Genomic DNA, 17,713 nt, shown 5'->3' on the forward strand with positions numbered 1-17,713 from the left:
ATATATTTAGGATTGTAAATTAGCCAAGTAGTTAGTTGTTAAGGTTTGACTTAAAAACTTAACGACTTTTAAAATGCTTTCAAGCTTGGCTTGTTTGCATAACAAGTCACTTTTTAACGAGCTTTTAATGAACTGAGCACGAATATTTCACCAAAGTGCAATATTTTGTGTCTCAAGCTTTGTCAATTTATTTTTGTTTCTCGATCACAATGGAAGGTTATAATTGTCCTCAATTGTCCTTCCTATATATCTACCCCAAATAAATAAATATATATCACAATCAAAAAGGAAAAAAAGGATACAGGGTTCTTTAATTCCCACAATTTTTTACATGATTTTTATTTATTTATGTTTTGTTGTTATTCTGTGTGTTTCAATTATCTAATAAAGCCCATTTTATTTAATTTGACTTCTCACTATAACTTTACTCTTGAAAATGATTTGTATACTTCAAAATATTCTACCAAATAGGTATCTCCCCAATATTTTACTGGAGAATTCTACTTTCAGTTGTGATCACTGACCATCTGAAGAAGAACTCAATCCCCAGACAAAAGTGATACTTGTTATTATGTTAGTTTGAGGCATGACACACAATTAGGCAAGTAGAATAGATATTTTTTTTCCACACAAACAGAACCTAGTGATTATTTGCCTAAGATTATGCACAATATCATTAACTGGGTAATGGAGTCCAATGTTCAGTTATTTTTGTTATTTTCCTTTCTACCCCCCCTGTTTTCTTGATAACCAAACAACCCTTAAAATGTTTTCACATGCAAACTACCTTGTCACATTGTAACATCTAAGTATTCAAAGAAGGCTTCCCTTGGTGTTGTGTAGAACCAAGGAAGATGAAGTAGAAGATAAACGTGATTCCGTCTGACAATATCCATTTACATTTATATCAGCAATGATAAAGGACATTTTGATTTTCATTTTTTACTCATCGAGTGCCTTTCTCCTTGTCCCCACCCCCTTGTGGATATATTTGCATTGGCATAGACACTAGTGTTACTAGTTTAATTGGATTTCGCTAAAAAATTATGGGCAGATAAATTCTTGAAGACAAGAAAAATCCAAGAAGCTGAAGAAACTGCTTATAGATAAAAAATAACTAAGGTATATGTTGTATCATTCTTCATAATTGAATTTTAAAAAATAATATAAATTAAAATTGGTTTATACTTTCTTTTTTCTTTTTTGCACTTGAGCTGCAGTTGTTGTTGCCTATTATGAAACTGTTTCTCCTTTCATTTGACATTTCTGTGCTTTTGTTTCTTTATTCATTCTTTATTCAAGTATGCTTTTCATAATTAGACTAATATAAATTTGAGGTCTTGTATCTTGAAGTGACTGATATTCACTCCTTGAAGTAGTTTGGGACTGACAAACACAATGGGTTTATTATCTGGCGTGTTAATATTGTATTATCATTTCATTGTTGTGACAACCCTCACCTCTGATTAATGCTAAACTGTGACTGAGAATGATAAGTAACCAATTTGACTGAAATTCTGAACTGAATGCATGAGTATATTGCTTTACTTGCATTTCTATCTGTTTGTCATTTGATTGATTTGTTCATGTTTTAAGTTTCGAACTGTAAATTGAAGGCCTTATCGGCGGCCGAATCTGAAATTGATTGGTATTTTATGCTTATTAGAATTTATGTGATTTTATGGTGGATTTAATTGAAATGCGATTTGGTATGATTAAATTAGATTAAACAATGTTAAATTACATTAGTTCTAGTAAATTACATGTTTGCCATTGAGTGGCCATTTTCTACAAACTTTGTTTAGACTTAATTGTTGTATTTCATATCACCCATTTCACCTTGTAAGACCAAAACGTGAGAGAGAGAGGGAGACTTGGAAGAGAATTGATCACATCTAGAGAATAGGCTTGGAAATTAATAGAATTGAAGGAGACTTGCAACATTAGGCTACCATATTTAAAATCCAAGACTCAAGGTAGGTAATTCACCTTCTTCATTGTGAATTTAAGTTGTTACTTGCATGGTTCATGGTAAATTAGTGATCTAAGTCAAGAATTGGTTTAAAATGTTGAATTGAGAGTTAATCCATGCATGCATGTACATATTCTTGAATTTTGAGGTTGTTCTTCATGAATTTCCACATGCATGTTCATGTTTATGTTATAGTCCATGAATTCACCATAGTTTTGAGCTTAATCTTGCATTGGATCATGTTTTGAAATATTAGAGTTCATGGGAACTCATGCATGTATGATTTTGAATTGTTCTTCATGTTTACATTTGAATTTGTGTTCAAATTGGCTAACCTTTGGGCTTGATTTTGCAAATTGATCTTTAAAGACATGTTATACTATGAGTTTCCAAGAGTTTTCCAAAAAATTAGCCCAAGGGGATCGAATTTGAAGCTTTAAAAGTTGAATTTCATGCTTGAGGTTCAATTTGGAAATTTCAAATTTTGGACCCACGCTCGAACGTAGGACTTCACGCTCGAGTGTGCACTCTGAGTACATGCACCTCCGCTCAAGCGTGGAAAGTCACGCTCGAGCGTGAAATGCATATGCCCAGAAGTTCATGTGTTTTACAGTCCGCTTGAGCGTGAAATTTCACGCTTGAGCGAGGACCTAAGTCTCACGCTCGAGCGGAGGTCGAGCATCCGTCGAGCGTGAATTGCATGCATCTAGTACTTTTCATGAAGTTTGCAATCCGCTCGAGCGTAGGAAGTCACGCTCGAGCGGAGCTCCTTTGTCTGCATGTCCGCTCGAGCGTAGAAGCCACGCTCGAGCGTGGACCCCTGTTTCAGCAAATTTTGAAAAGTGTTTTAAAGTGCATCCTTCCATCCTCTTTCCATCCTAGGCATTCCTAGGCCATGTTTAAGGCATCTTAATGAGGATATTGATGTAGAACCACACCGAGTCAAGATAGGGACTAAGTTATTGATTCCCGAGTGTGTAACTTAGTGTGTGTTCGTTCTGTAACTGTGTAGGGTTGGCACCCGAGGACGCCCACTAGCTGCTTATAGCCTAGTGCTCTGTGAGTAAAGATATGTTCAGTTATGATTATTTTCTGAGTGATCAACTGTTCTGCTTACTAAAACATTATTGTTTAATGAATGAATGTTTGTCCTATTTGTAAACTGTATTCGTGGCATCCATAGCGATTTACTGTTACTGTACTGTTACTGCTACTGACACAGAGATCTTTGTCGATTCCCATGTTTGGAACCACTACTGTTACTGTTATGATGGCCATCGACTGACTGTCCAGTCTGTTAAGACCTACTGTACTGTTTTGCTATGGGATGCACCACATGTAACTGCTATGGTTTCTAAGTGACTAATATGACTGTTTAATTACTGAAAGGACATTCATTCTTAACCTCTTTACATAACTGTTATTCACTGGGATTTAGCTCACTTTTTATACATATATATGTAGGTGTCCAGGCCCCGGACCGGAGCTAGGAGCGTCAGCTTAGCTCTTGTTTTGTCAAAGCCAACCATTGTGCCTCACTTCGAGGTTCCCAGTCTGTTCAAGCTATGGCTACTTTGGGGTGTCTCAGTTCCACCCTTTTTGTCTCTATTTTGTGTAAAACTTGACTGTATACCAGCGATGTAGGGATTTGGTCCTTAACCTGAATGTTTTGTGTATCTGAATTGTATATATGTTTTGACTACGAATGTGAATATGTTCATAAAAGTCTTTTTGTATACAGAATGTCACAGCTCATTGGACATCTTTATTTACTGTTTTGGCTTCCGCCAGCCCCTTTACTCTGTATTACTGTCATTACTGTTAAGCAGGCCTTTGGTAATCACGGATTACTGGCCGGTTACGATACCTAACCCATAGGGGCGGGTTTGGGTCGTGACAATTGTAGATTGCTTATTCTATGATAGAGGAGCAAGAAGGACGGGCAAGATTGTCAGATGACTACATATCATTTGTTGGCCTTCTTGGAGATCCACGTTATTGTGGTATTCAATCTGTCGTGGTACCTTTTCTTTTCTACTATTTGTTTTCATTTCTTTTCTGTTTTCTGGTTCTGGAATTGCTGCTTGAGGTTTAATTATGTGGAATGCTCATCATAAATGCTTGCTAAAAATCTCTAAAGATTAATTTCTTCAATGGTTCTAGCTATTAATTTTTCTGTTACTCTAGAATTGTGCTTATGTTGTTTGTTTATGCTTACACACCAATGTTGGTATGATATTCTATTGCTATAAGCACATGCCCTGTACTGCCCAAAAGTAATTGATGTGAATAATTGGTAACTTGCAAGAGGTTTATGATTAGATAACCTCAATAAACGTGGGTATGGGATGTGTGCTTGCCCTCATACTCAGTTTTCTAAACACAGTGTTCTCTTAGTAATGCCTGTACATTTCTTTGCATAGGAATGCTGAAGTTTTATGTAATATGAAAGAAATGTTAGAAAACATAATCAAATCAACAAATATGAGGAAGTTGGATGAAATACATCAGCATTACCATGGATTTTTCATCCCTAGGGTAGGCTCAATAAGTACACAAGGAAACAATTTTAAAATCCAACATGTTTGTTATCGTTGTTTCTTTCATTTTTTCGTATTTCTTTTAACAAAAACAATGAAAATTTCAAAAATACCCATTGTTTTCATTTTTGTGTAAACAGTTTTTGAATATTTGAAATCAACTTTTTGGTGTTTAGAATACCCAGAATACACAAATGAACATAAACACTTTGCAATTTTATCACCACCATAATCGCCTAGACTGGAAGTAAGGATATGAACCCTCGTTTAAGATCATTGGAGGACTTGTGGCTTGAAGGCTAAACGAGCGATCATCAAGGTTATTTGGTTCACCCCCTCAGGTGGTTCCACCTTGACCGATCTTTGATTCCTTAGCCCCCACAATTGATGGAAATCAGTATTAGATTTTAAATAACACTTGTGACAACTGGCAGAATGTAATTCGGGCTTGTAGGTTGGAAGTTTGAGCCGAATATGCCTTAAACTTAGTTGAATAGGGGCGTTTCGGGGGAAAAAATTGAAAACAGCCCCTGAACGACTGTGTGACTCTCACAAACAGCTTCTCCATGACAAATAGGACTTTTTACAACTGACGGAATGTAATTCGGATACGTAGGTTGGGAGTTAGAGCCGAATATGCGCTAAACTTAGTCGAAAAAGGGCATTCCGCGGGTGAAAATTCAAAATAGCCCCTGAACCACCGTGTGGCTCTCATGGACAGCTTCCCCTTGACAAATAAGACCTGTGACAACTGACAGAATGTAATTCGGACACGTAGGTTGGGAGTTAGACCCAAAAACGCCTTAAACTTAGTTGAAAAATGGCCATCCGAGAGCTAAAATTAAAAACAGCCCCCAAACCACCATGTGGCTCTCACGGACAGCTTCCCCATGACAAATAGGACTTGTGACAACTGACGGAATGTAATTCGGACCAGTAGGTTGGAAGTTAGAGCCAAATATGCCTTAAACTTAGTCGAAAAAGGGCGTTTCGGGGGCGAAAATTCAAAACAGCTCCTGAACCACCGTGTGACTCACACGGACAGTTTTCCCATGACAAATAGGACTTGTGAGAACTGACGGAATGTAATTCGGACCTATAGGTTGGGAGTTAGAGCCCAATACACCTTAAACTTAGTCGAAAAAAGGCATTTTGAGGGCGAAAATTGATAACAGCCTCCGAACCACTATGTGACTCTCACGGACACCTTCCCTGTGATGAATAGGACCTGTGACAATAAACGGAATGTAATTAGCACGTTTAGGTTGGGGGTTAGAGCCAAAAACGCCCTAAGCTTAACCGAAAAAGGGCGTTAAGGGGGCGAAAATGCGAAACAACTTCCTAACTAGCATACAGATGTCACGACCACCTTTCTTATGGCAAATAGGACCTGTGACAGCAGACGGCATGTGTAGACGCGCCCTTGGGCCTCATGCTACAGTTCAGACTCGATTTGTGTCAGTTCTTAATCTGATCTCACAATGTGCAATGTGAGATTGATAAATCACCAAAGAGTCCAAATCCGGCAAATCGTTTTAGAAAACAGATTTTTTGTAAAGAAGCGTCAAACATGGACTGCTTTGCCAGATATAGAGTCGCCACCTAAATATTTTATTTTGGGAGAATTTAGGAAACCCTGACTCGTTTGCCTAAGGCCACGTGTCCGTCATCACCAAAGTTGTCTCGTCTCGGGAACTTGGGTACAATTGGGGAAGGTCAGCTATGAGCACCCCCTCTCGCCCAATTCGAAGATCGGCCTCTACTAACAATGATATCTAGTTTTGAAAACATTATGCGTTTTTATTCCGGTTATTAGCCTTGATTTACTACGTGATGCACACAGCAAACAAGTATAGACTAAGTCGCCTAAATTGGAACGAAACATGTCATGTTTGTTTATTTGAAAATGGTTTGATGGTGCTGCCCGCAAGTAGGCTTAAGACATGAATTTTGCCACCCTCAAGTGGGCTTAAAACTTGCATTCAATGCATTGTTCCAATTTAAGTAACCCAACCTTCACCCACAGGCATTCAAGTAGTTATAACACGTAAGCGTATAGCCTCATGGTAAGCATGTTATCATGGCAACACTCACACTCATGCAAGGATGCTAAAACATAAATGCTTACCGAGTACTCCAAGCCAAAACAGAAACTAGTTAGTAATCATATGCATGATCCTAGTTCATGTTTAAAATGACTAATGCAACACATGCAAAGATACAATCTAGACAGGCTCGGCTATCCTAAACATGGCATGTGAAATGCAACAGATAACATGTATTCAATTTGGAATTGAAATACAATGCAATTAGCATGATACGCCGAACCCGGTGCATGCAAGACAAATGTATGAATTCCCGCATGCATAACATAAGGTATGCTAATTTAAATTTGTCCTAATACTAACCATCGAAAGCGAGTAAATAAAAGGGAAGAAAGAAGTGGGGGTTGGAAAACATACACACACTCACACACACTTATTACACAATTGCCCTCGCTCGGAAGGTCCGAATAAATATTACACAACCAGAGGAATACTACTAAATTAATTATTACAGAACTTCTAATTATTTAACAAATTAAATGCAGAAGGAAGGTGGCCGCAGCCCTGCCTCGGGATACGTGGATGGTGCATGCTCGATCCGCCTTGCCCGAAAACTCGGTACCATGCCACTGTTGCCTCTGTTTACATTGACTCACCCTTCTGAAAATTATGAAAGTCCCCAGAATTGCCTTGAGCTTCCTTCTGAGTGCTGTGGAGTGCCACCGGCCAAAACAAAAGGTCACCGGCCATGGGAACAGGCTTATCAACCAAAGATGGTGTCATCAGCTGGACACTGTTGGCCGGTCGGCACTAGAGATGGCCGGTCGGCCATTTATTCCTGCAGAATCCTGCAGTTGACAGCAGCAGAGGGCAAGCAGTGTATGGCATGGAATTTTCAAGCAAATGTGTGCATGACCACTCTTCCAATCATGTTATGGATTCAAGGGAGTGTGGCCCTTGGTACTCGAGTCACCAATCACGCATTCCAATGCATAATGGCCTAAGACACCAAGTTTACCAATCAATGTAAATGCATGCAACAAAACAAATGAGTGCCAATGCCCTATCATGTTGAGATCAAGGGCATTGGCGACCGAGGATTGAAACGTGTTTCGTCACTTCAAGTACGAACACTTCTCAATCCTCATACTTGGTTCGACACCCCAAACCAAGCAAAATGCAATGCGATGTATGCCATATACAATGCAAAGTAATGCACCTAATGCAATGCCATGCTACCTATTCTTGCAAGCTAAACATGAACATATCAAGCATGCAACAAGACTATGTGATGCAACTAACTAAACAATATGCAAACATCCAAACAAGACATAATGTAAGCATGTAACTAATGGAATGCAACATGTAACATGCTAAGTATGCAACTATGTACAAGGGTGGTCTTAAACTGAAATGGGAGGCCTCAACCACACCCCAAAACAGTGGCTAAAAGTGCTAAAAATGAAGGACAAGTGCTCATGCAAACATGCACACCAATGAGCCAAAAACCAAAGCATGGAAGGCTACTCTCAAGAACACTGAAAGGTGATATACATGGACATTAAACACTCACGTTAAACTCTGAAAAGCATGTGAAGAATGATGCCAAAACATGCTAGGGGATGGGTGTAAGATAGAAGGCATTCAAGGGCACAAAAGAGGGCATTACTCGACACCTACCCCAAGCAAACATGGCATGAACTTTTCAATACAAAAGAAAGTTTTAGCATGCAAAAAGGACCTCCAAAACCCACTGATATGGTAGCTAAGGGACACAAACCAAGAGGCATACATTTAAGACCTATTTCGAGGCATAAAAGAACAACACTTCAAGGCATGAAAGGGATGATGAATGCAAGCATACAAGCATGGATTAGGGACTGAAATGGGATGAGAAATGATTCCTAATCACTAAAACAACCCAACTCAAGCATGCTTAAGACTCACACACTAAATGCTCACAAGCCAAAATGCAAAGAGGTTATACCAAATATGGCAAATATGATCAAATCAGTGCCTAACAGACCTCAAGCATGATGAAATATGACCAGGAACTTCACAAAGTTAGGCAAGAACATGCATGCATGATGGTCTTAAAGGCAAGATGCATTTCTAGGCAAAGAGGAGGAATGCAAAGCAAGTATATTATGCATGCAAAGGGGCATGAATTTGACCAACAACAGAGATGTAATATGACCCAATAACACCCAAAAACTTCTGAAATGAAGCCAAAAGCAACTAAGCATGCATGATACCCTTATGAGCAAAAAATGCAAACAAAAGAGAGACATAGGGAGAGGGGTGTCCCTCCCCTATGTAAGACCTCAAACCCTCTTCATCACTACTGAAAATCCACTGGATTTCAGTGGTGAGAAGGCCAAAACACAATAGTATTCATAGCTTAACAAAGAGAACACAAAAAGAGCCAAACAAGGCCTAAGAGGGGGAGGTCGACCCCAAACAACAAAATGTCCTTAATGAAAGATCTTAATCGTGCAAATACAAGACCTTTTCAAGTTATACACAAAGTCTAAAACAGCATGCAAAGTGGGTTAAAAACTAGTGCAAGATTGGGGAATATAAAGCAAATAGTGTTAGCCTTGAAGAACACTTGAAGAGCAGCAACCTCAGCCTCTTCCTTATGATCAAAACTAACTCAAAACTCCAAGAAACAACCTCTCAATAGCTCCCAAGTTGAAGTATGGTGTAATAGTAGGTGTTCTAGTGCAAAACTAAGAACAAACTACACTTTTAGGCCCTCAAACACATACAAATGAAGAGAGAGGGGGAGATATAGAGAGAAAGAGTGATATATATCAAATATATATCATATAAGGTTTGGTTTTGCGGAACCTCTCAAATGGAGAAGAGAGGTCTCCTTATATAGACAAGGCAAAGGCTTGAAGCTTCTTAGAGAAGCTAAATGAAAGTGTCAAAGGGACCAAGCTTCTAAGAGAAGCTATCCCAAAGGTCCAAGCTTCTTGAGAAAGCTAAGACAAAGGGTCAAGCTTCCTCAAGAAGCTTCAGCAAAGGGTGCAATCTTCTAGAAGAAGTTTGGATAAAAAAAAAAGGGCAAAGGGGCCAAAACAACCACACACGTGTGTGGGGGGCGGGTTTGTGCATCCCAGCTGGCACAGCTGGCATGCACCATGCCTGCAAGAGGCAACAATGTGGTACCGGCCAGAAAAGGAGGCCATCGGCCAACTAAATGGTCGGTCGACCACACAAAGTGTCGACCGGCCATCACCAATGGTCGGTGGCAAGAAGACACGGTCGGTGGCCTCAAGCCATGGCCGGTGAGGAGTGGGGATCACCAACAAGCCATTCCCTGCCCTCCAAACAAAAACACAAGTGTTTGGTGCAAAACCAAACACAACACAGTCGAGTCGAGAGGTCCTAAGGCAAGACGCGTAGCCGAGACCTCCGGGAACTCAAGACGAACACAAACGTGGATGATCACCGATTGTTCAAACGGTGACGTCCAAGTCTTGAGGACGGTCAAAAATGGGGTGTCTACAGTTGCCCCTCTTTGACAGAACTCGAAAGTCATAACAATGACGGGAGTGAGTGTCAAAGCCCAGAGACGACCCATTTTTTACAAGGCTGAAGACTTGGACAAAGCAAACAAGCTACAAGCAAAGACATGCCCCCGAAGGCAGGGGCAAAATGCAAGACAATGCACAAAGCCGAGCATAATGATCATGCAAAGAAAGTTGTAACGAAGCATATACATACAATAAATGTAACAATTTTAAGCAGTCTAACATGAATTCAGCTACACTACAATGCAAAGAGGATGTAAGAGAATTATGTAATTCTCGCTACGTTTCACGCAGAGAATACAATACCTGTCCGGTTCGTCTAGTTGCACCAGCCTCAAATGAACCGTACGTACAATATCGTGCCTGTAAAAGAGAGAAACTTCACAGGTATAATATCATTAGCAGTATGCATGACAATGTAATTGAAAGTGCGTGACAACGCAAATCGGGTGGGAAGCATAACAATGCGACTAAAGGCAAGCATAACAATGCTATGAAGGCCTAAACACATGTAAGTAAAGAACACGTGACAACGTGCACAATGTGTGAAGATATAGACACATGTAAGTAAAGCGTACGCGACAACGCGTGCAATGTGTATAAAAAGGGATTCAAACACATATAAGTAAAGCATAACGCGACAACGCATGCAATGTGTATAGAAAGGAACTTGAACACATGTAAGTAAAGCATAACGCGACAACGCATGCAATGTGTATAAAAAGGAACTTAAACACATGTAAGTAAAGCATAACGCGACAACGCATGCAATGTCTATAAAAAGGAACTTGAACACATGTAAGTAAAGCATAACGCGACAACGCATGCAATGTGTATAGAAAGAAACTTGAACACATGTAAGTAAAGCATAACGCGACAACGCATGCAATGTGTGAAAAGGAACTTGAACACATGTAAGTAAAGCATAACGCGACAATGCATGCAATGTGTATAGAAAGAAACTTGAACACATGTAAGTAAAGCATAATGCGACAACGCATGCAATGTGTATAGAAAGAAACTTGAACACATGTAAGTAAAGCATAACGCGACAACGCATGCAATGTGTATAGAAAGGAACTTGAACACATGTAAGTAAAGCATGAGGGTTAACGCAAGCAATGTGTAACCTCCTGTAAGATGCATAAACACATGTAAGTAAAGCATACGTAGAAACGCATGCAATATGTAAGGCAAGCAAGGTATGAACACATGTAAGTAAAGTACACGCAAAACGTATACAATGTGTAACCACCTGAGAATACATATACACATGTAAGTAAAGCATGCAATAATGCAAGCAATGTGTATAGCAGGAATTCGAATGCATGTATAGCATAAGTATAGTGAAGGCATGCTACTCGCATTTGTTGAGATGCAAGCAAATCAAGACGAGGCATTTGTTGAAAGCATGACGCGTAACAAGCATGCTAATCATAGTCATATCAAAGCAATGTAATACAACATGTTTAAAGAGATTTGCGGACTCCGTGAGGCACAAAAGGATACGGGAAAGGATGCTCCTTGCACGCACCTGTAGACGTGCCCGAACGCCCCGGGAGGATGAGTCCCGTTCTGTTCGTCTGTGGGCTTACTACAGTTCGGACTCTCGAATTGTCATGGTTCCTAATCTGAACCAAAGAGTCCAAATCCGGCAAATCGTTTTGAGAAAAACAGATTTTTGAAAGAAGTGCCAAACATGGACTGCTTTGCCAGATACAGAGTCGCCACCTAAATATTTTTTAATGGGGAAATTTAGGAAACCCTGACTCGGTGCCGAAGGCCACGTGTCCGTCATTGCCAAAGTTGCCTCGGCTCGGGAGCTTGGGTACGATTGGGGAAGGTCAGCTATGAGCACCCCCTCTCGCCCGATCCGAAGATCGGCCTCTACTAACCGTGATATCTAGTTTTGAAAACCTTATGTGTTCTTATTCCCAATTATTAGCCTAAAATTACTATGTTATGCGCACAGTACACAAGTATAGACTAGATTGCCTAATTTGGGAAATAAACATTGCATATCCGTTTGTCTTGAAAAGCATTTTGGAATTTGCTACTCGCGAGTAGGCTAAAACACGGATCTCAACGAGTTTTTCCAACTTAAACAACCCAACCTTCACCCACAGGCATTCAAACAGTTTGTCACATAAGCATCTAGCCACATGGTAAGCATGCTGTTATGATAGCATTCACACTCATGCGAGATGCTAAAGCATAAACACTTACATCGTACTCCGTGCCAAAACAATAAACTAGTTAGCCAACATGCATGGTCCTAGTTCATGTCAAATTGCCTAATGCAACACATACAGGATGTAATCAGAGTAGGCTCGGCTAACCTAAGGATGGCATGTGAAATACAGTCAATCAATTGATGCACGTATTCAATTTGGAATTGAAATACAAATGCAGTTAGCGTGATGTACCGAGCCTGATGCATGCAATACAAATGCATGAATGCACGCATGCATAGCATAAGGTATGCTAATTTTAAATATGCCCTAGTCTACCATCATAAGCAGGTAAATAAAAGGGAAGAAAGAAGTGGGGATTGGAAGACATGCACACACACGCACCCACACTTATTACAAATTTGCCCTCGCTCGGGGGGACCGAATAAATATTACAAATTAACTAACTCGCGAGCTAATTAATTATTACAAATTGCCTAATTAGTTAACAAACCAACTAAGCTAGGAAAAACAGTAAATCGCCTCGAGAAAAGAGCCTAATGCAATGCGTGCTCGGGTCTTGCTCGGAAGTGTACCGCCATGCATAGGCTGCCTCTGTTTTCCTTTCTTTACTCCTCTGGAGGCTGCCAAAACCTCAGGATTGCTTCTCTGGATACTGTGGAATGCCATCGGCTGAGTAGAATGCCCACCGGCAGTGGCATGTGATCACCGGCCATTGGTGAAGCCATCGGCCGAGGGAGGATTGCCGGTAGGCACTTGGCACTGCCGGTCGGCAGAGGGTTCCTGCAGAACCTGCAATTGACAGCAACAGAGGGCAAGGCAGAGCATGGCAATACAATTCAAGCAATGTATGCACCAATCATGTCCCTTATCATGGTAATGACTCAAAGGAACATGCTCCTCGGTTCTCGGACCATCAATCGCGCATTTCCATGCGTGATGGCCCAAGGGACCAAGTGTGCACATTTGATGTCAAATGCAGTGCAATGCACACAATCAATCTGATGGAGACTTAACCTCTATCATGGATAGTCAAGAGGCCAAGCATGCATGCCAATGCAATGCAACCTAAGCATGTTAACTAGGCATGCAATACGGCAATGCAAATGAGCATGCAAGGAATGCAAGGCATAGGGCAATGCAACTAACAAGTGTGCAAGACTAATGCAGGCATTCAAGCATGTAAGCCAACATGTGACTTCATTCAATCATGCAAGTTCAATTATGCAACAATCTACCAATATGCTACAACATACTAGGAGTACATGCAACAAACAAAGAGATGAACTTAAACAAGATTTGGGCAGCTCTAATTGGGCCCAAAACAGTGGCCATAAGCCAAGGAAATGAGGGCTAAATGACATGCAAACATGCATGCACACAAGGACCAACACTTAAGCATAAAAAGGCAACTCTCAAGCACACTTGAAAGAGGCATAACATGGACTAATGGCATGCAAGGTAAACATTGAAAATCATGTTACAAAAGGTGCTAAGCCAATTAAACAAGACAAACAAGGCATGCAAACTAAGCCAAAAACCCAAGACAAGCCAAGAGGCTTAAACCAAGACTAAATCAACCAAGCCTCATAAGGCTAAGAGGACTTAAAATAGGTCTAGTGCAAACCTAAACAACACCCAAGGGACACCTAGGTGGCATCTAAATGGCTCAAAATCAAAAGCATGCATAATGACCAAAACATGGAGCATACAAGACAAGCTTCCAAAGCTTCAAAGAGGCATCCGAGGCAAGCATACAAGCATGTCAAAGGGACTGAAATTATGCTACAAATGGTGCCAAACCATTAAAACAAAGCGAGTAAAGCATGCCACATACTCACACACTTAAGGCCAACAAGCCAAAATGCAAAGGGGGCATATAATGCATGGCAAAGACGACCCAAACAACTATGGACAGACCTTAAACATGGCAAAATGAGCACAAAATCTTCACAAAGCTAGACCTAAAACATGCTCGAACGATGGTTTACAACCTAAGGCATGTTAAGGCCTAAACATGGCATTACAAGGTAGGTATGCTAAGCATGCATGGTGTACCAAAACCAAGTAAAAATAGAGGCATATTATGACATATTAAGCGTAAAAAACAGCCAAGGCATGGTCAACATGAAGCTTGGCTAGGTGCTCCCTCAAGAGGCCAAAAATGGTCCATTTCAAGGACAACAAGGAGAGGGGGTGACCCTCTCCTTCTTGGGACTTCAAGGCACCATCCTTACCACTGAAATCCCTCAAGATTTCAGTGGTGAGGAGGCCCAAACACCAAAGTCCCGAAGCTCACTCAAAATGGCTCAAAATGGGGCCTCTCAAGGCCTAAGAGGGGTCAAACACCTCCAAACCACAAAACACTCTAAATAAACTATTTAGAGGGCTTAAAAACAGAATGTTTTTATGTTATACACTAAGCACAAAAATAGTTCTAAGATAGGTAAAAATATAATGCAAGAATGGGGAATAAAAAGGCAAAATTGTTACCCTTGAAGACCCTCTTCAACAATGGTGGACCAGCTGCTTCTCCAAGCTCAAAACCACCCAAGAACCTCAAGAACAACCTCTTAGAACCTCAGTAGCTAAGGGAAGGTGAAACACTATGTGTTTGTGTGCAATAGTAAGACACAAACACACTTAAACACACACAAAGGTAAAAAGAGGGAGAGGTACAGAGATAGAATGTGTATGGATCCTAACCCTAGAACTCAAAACCCTAATATGGCTGTCTAAACTCTCTAACCTAAACAAGGGAGAGGAGGGCTCCTCTTATAGAGCTTTTTGTCTTGTAAAGCTTACAAGACAAGCTTCTAAAGAGAGAGATCCCTCCATACATGCAAGACAGCTATGTCAAAATATCTGCAAAAGCAGCTGCACAGTAGTCGGCCGGCCAAAAACGCAATTGACAAAAAAAAGATAGCCGACCGGCCATCTATAGTGCCGACCGGCCAAATATTTGGCCGGTGGCCACAAAACACAGCCGGTGGACTCAAGCCACGGCCGGTGATGGGTGGGAGTGGTCTACAAGCCCTACCCAACCTCTCAAAGGCAAAACACAAGTGTTTGGTGTTGAACCGAGCATAAAACAATCAAGTTCGGAGATCTTGAGGCAAGGCGCGTAGCCGAGACCTCCGGGAACTCCAAACGAACAAAAACATGGATGATCACCGGGTGTTCAAACGGTGACGTCCAAGTCTTGAGGATGGTCAAAAATGGGGTGTCCACAGCACTGAACATCGCACACAGAAGACATGGGTCGAGGTCAGCACGAAGACCAGTTAACATTCCAAAGCGCACTTTCTTGCACTATCTCGAGTAATGAAGGTGCCAAACCGTATAATTGACCCGAACAAGGGCGCATGAGGTGCATCGACCACAAGGGGAGGTTACTGGTATCAATCCCAACACTCTGCTGCCCTGCTCTCCTTTTGCTTTACTTTTCTTTTCTACTGTTAGTTTTAAGCACATTGCACTGCCTCAGGCAGGTTTTACTTTCTTCAAAACTATGTATCTTTTTGCAAAAGACATGATGGAAATGAAACAGCTATTTTGTTCAAAAGGTGTTACATTTGTTTCCCTATGCATCGCATCGCGTGGCATCACATAACAGTGTGAATAAAATTGAAATTTTGTTTGAAAATTAAGCACTTGCATCGTAATAATCAGGTAGTGAACCAACTTACAACTCGATAAGCAAAACAAAGAAACTCAATAAGTTAACCGAGCATGAGTACAACTCGATAAGCTATTCAAGTGCGAGTACAACTCGATAAGCAAAACAAAGACTTAATGAAATGAAGTACAACTCGATAAACAAATGTACAACAACTCGATAAGCAAATGGGGGTGACTCCGCAGAAATCATCATTGGAGGGCATTGGAAGTGGTGTTAGTGCCCAAATTCTTAGCATTTTCAGCACATAGACAGCTCATGAGACAAGAAGGAGGACCACCGGCCACAGGGGAAAGCCACCGACCTTGAGAAATGGCCATCAGCCAACAGCTTTGATCAATCGGCCGAAACTGGTGGTCGGTCGGCACTATTTGTGGCCGGTCGGCCATGTATGAGAAGGACCACCAGAATGCTGACAGTTGTCTTCCATTCACACCTTATCCCCTACAAAAAGCCTCAACTTCATAGTTTTTCTCAATTCAACATTGATTTGCTCCAAATGGAAGAATTTCTTACCCAGAATCTTACGGCTTGGATTGCCAACTTGGACGGCTCGAAAAAGCTGAATTTCCGGGGCTTCGATATTAATGCACTATTGTAGACACCCTATTTTTGACCGTCCTCAAGACTTGGACGTCACCGTTGGAACACTCGGTGATCATCCATGTTTGTGATCGTTTGGAGTTCCCGGAGGTCTCGGCTACGCGCCTTGCCTCAGGATCTCCGAACTCGACCGTTTAGTGTCTGGTTTTGCACCAAACACTTGTGTTTTGCCATTGAAAGACAGGGTAGGGCTTGTAGAGCATCCCCACCCATCACCGGCAGTGGCTAGAGGCCACCGGCTAGTTTTTACTGCCACCGGCAATGTATATTGCCGGTCGGCACTTTTTAATGCCGGTCGGCACTCAATTTTGCCAAAATGGAATTTTTGGCCGGCTGACTACTGTGCATCTGCTTTTGCAGATATTTTAAGAAAGTTGTCTTGCTTTTTCTCCCCTCCATACACGTGTATGGAGGGATCTCCCTCTTGTGAAGCTTGTCTTGTAAGCTTTACAAGACAATAAGGCTCCATAAGAGGGGGTCTTCTCTCTTGGCTTAAGGGTTAGACACTTTAGACACTTGAGAGAGCTTAGACAGCCATTGTTAGGGTTTGAGTTCTAGGGTTAGGGTTAGATACACATTATCTCTCTCTTTTTCCCTCTTGTGTGTGTTAAAGTGTGCTTTAGTCCATACTATTGCACACAAACACCGAGTGTTTCACCTTCCTTAGCTACTGAGGTTCTAAGGGACTGATTTTGGTGATTTGGTGTTGGATTCAAGCCAAGGAGGGCCATTGGAGCATCACTTGTAAAGGGGTCTTCAAGGGTGAGAATCTAGTCCCATTATTCCCCATTTTTGCATCTTGTTTTTACCTATCTTGAAATCATTTTTGAGCTTAGTGTATAATACAAAAAAGTTCTGTTTTTAGACCCTCTTGATTGTTTATTAAGAGTGTTTTGTGGTTTGGAGGTGTTTGATCCCTCTTAGGCCTTGAAAGGCCCCATTTTGTGCTATTTTGAGTGAGTTTCGAGACTTTGGTGTTTGGGCCTCTTCACCATTGAAATCTTGAGGGATTTCAGTGGTGAAGATGGTGCCATGAAGTCTCCAAAAGGGGAGGGCCACCCCCACTCCTTGTTGTCCTTGAAATGGACCATTTTTGGCCTCTTGAGGGAGCACCATGTTAAAGTATGTGTTGACCATGTC

The sequence above is a fragment of the Camellia sinensis genome, chromosome 3, assembly GCF_055761805.1.
Source record: "Camellia sinensis isolate YWXY chromosome 3, ASM5576180v1, whole genome shotgun sequence".
In the NCBI taxonomy this organism is placed as follows: Eukaryota; Viridiplantae; Streptophyta; class Magnoliopsida; order Ericales; family Theaceae; genus Camellia; species Camellia sinensis.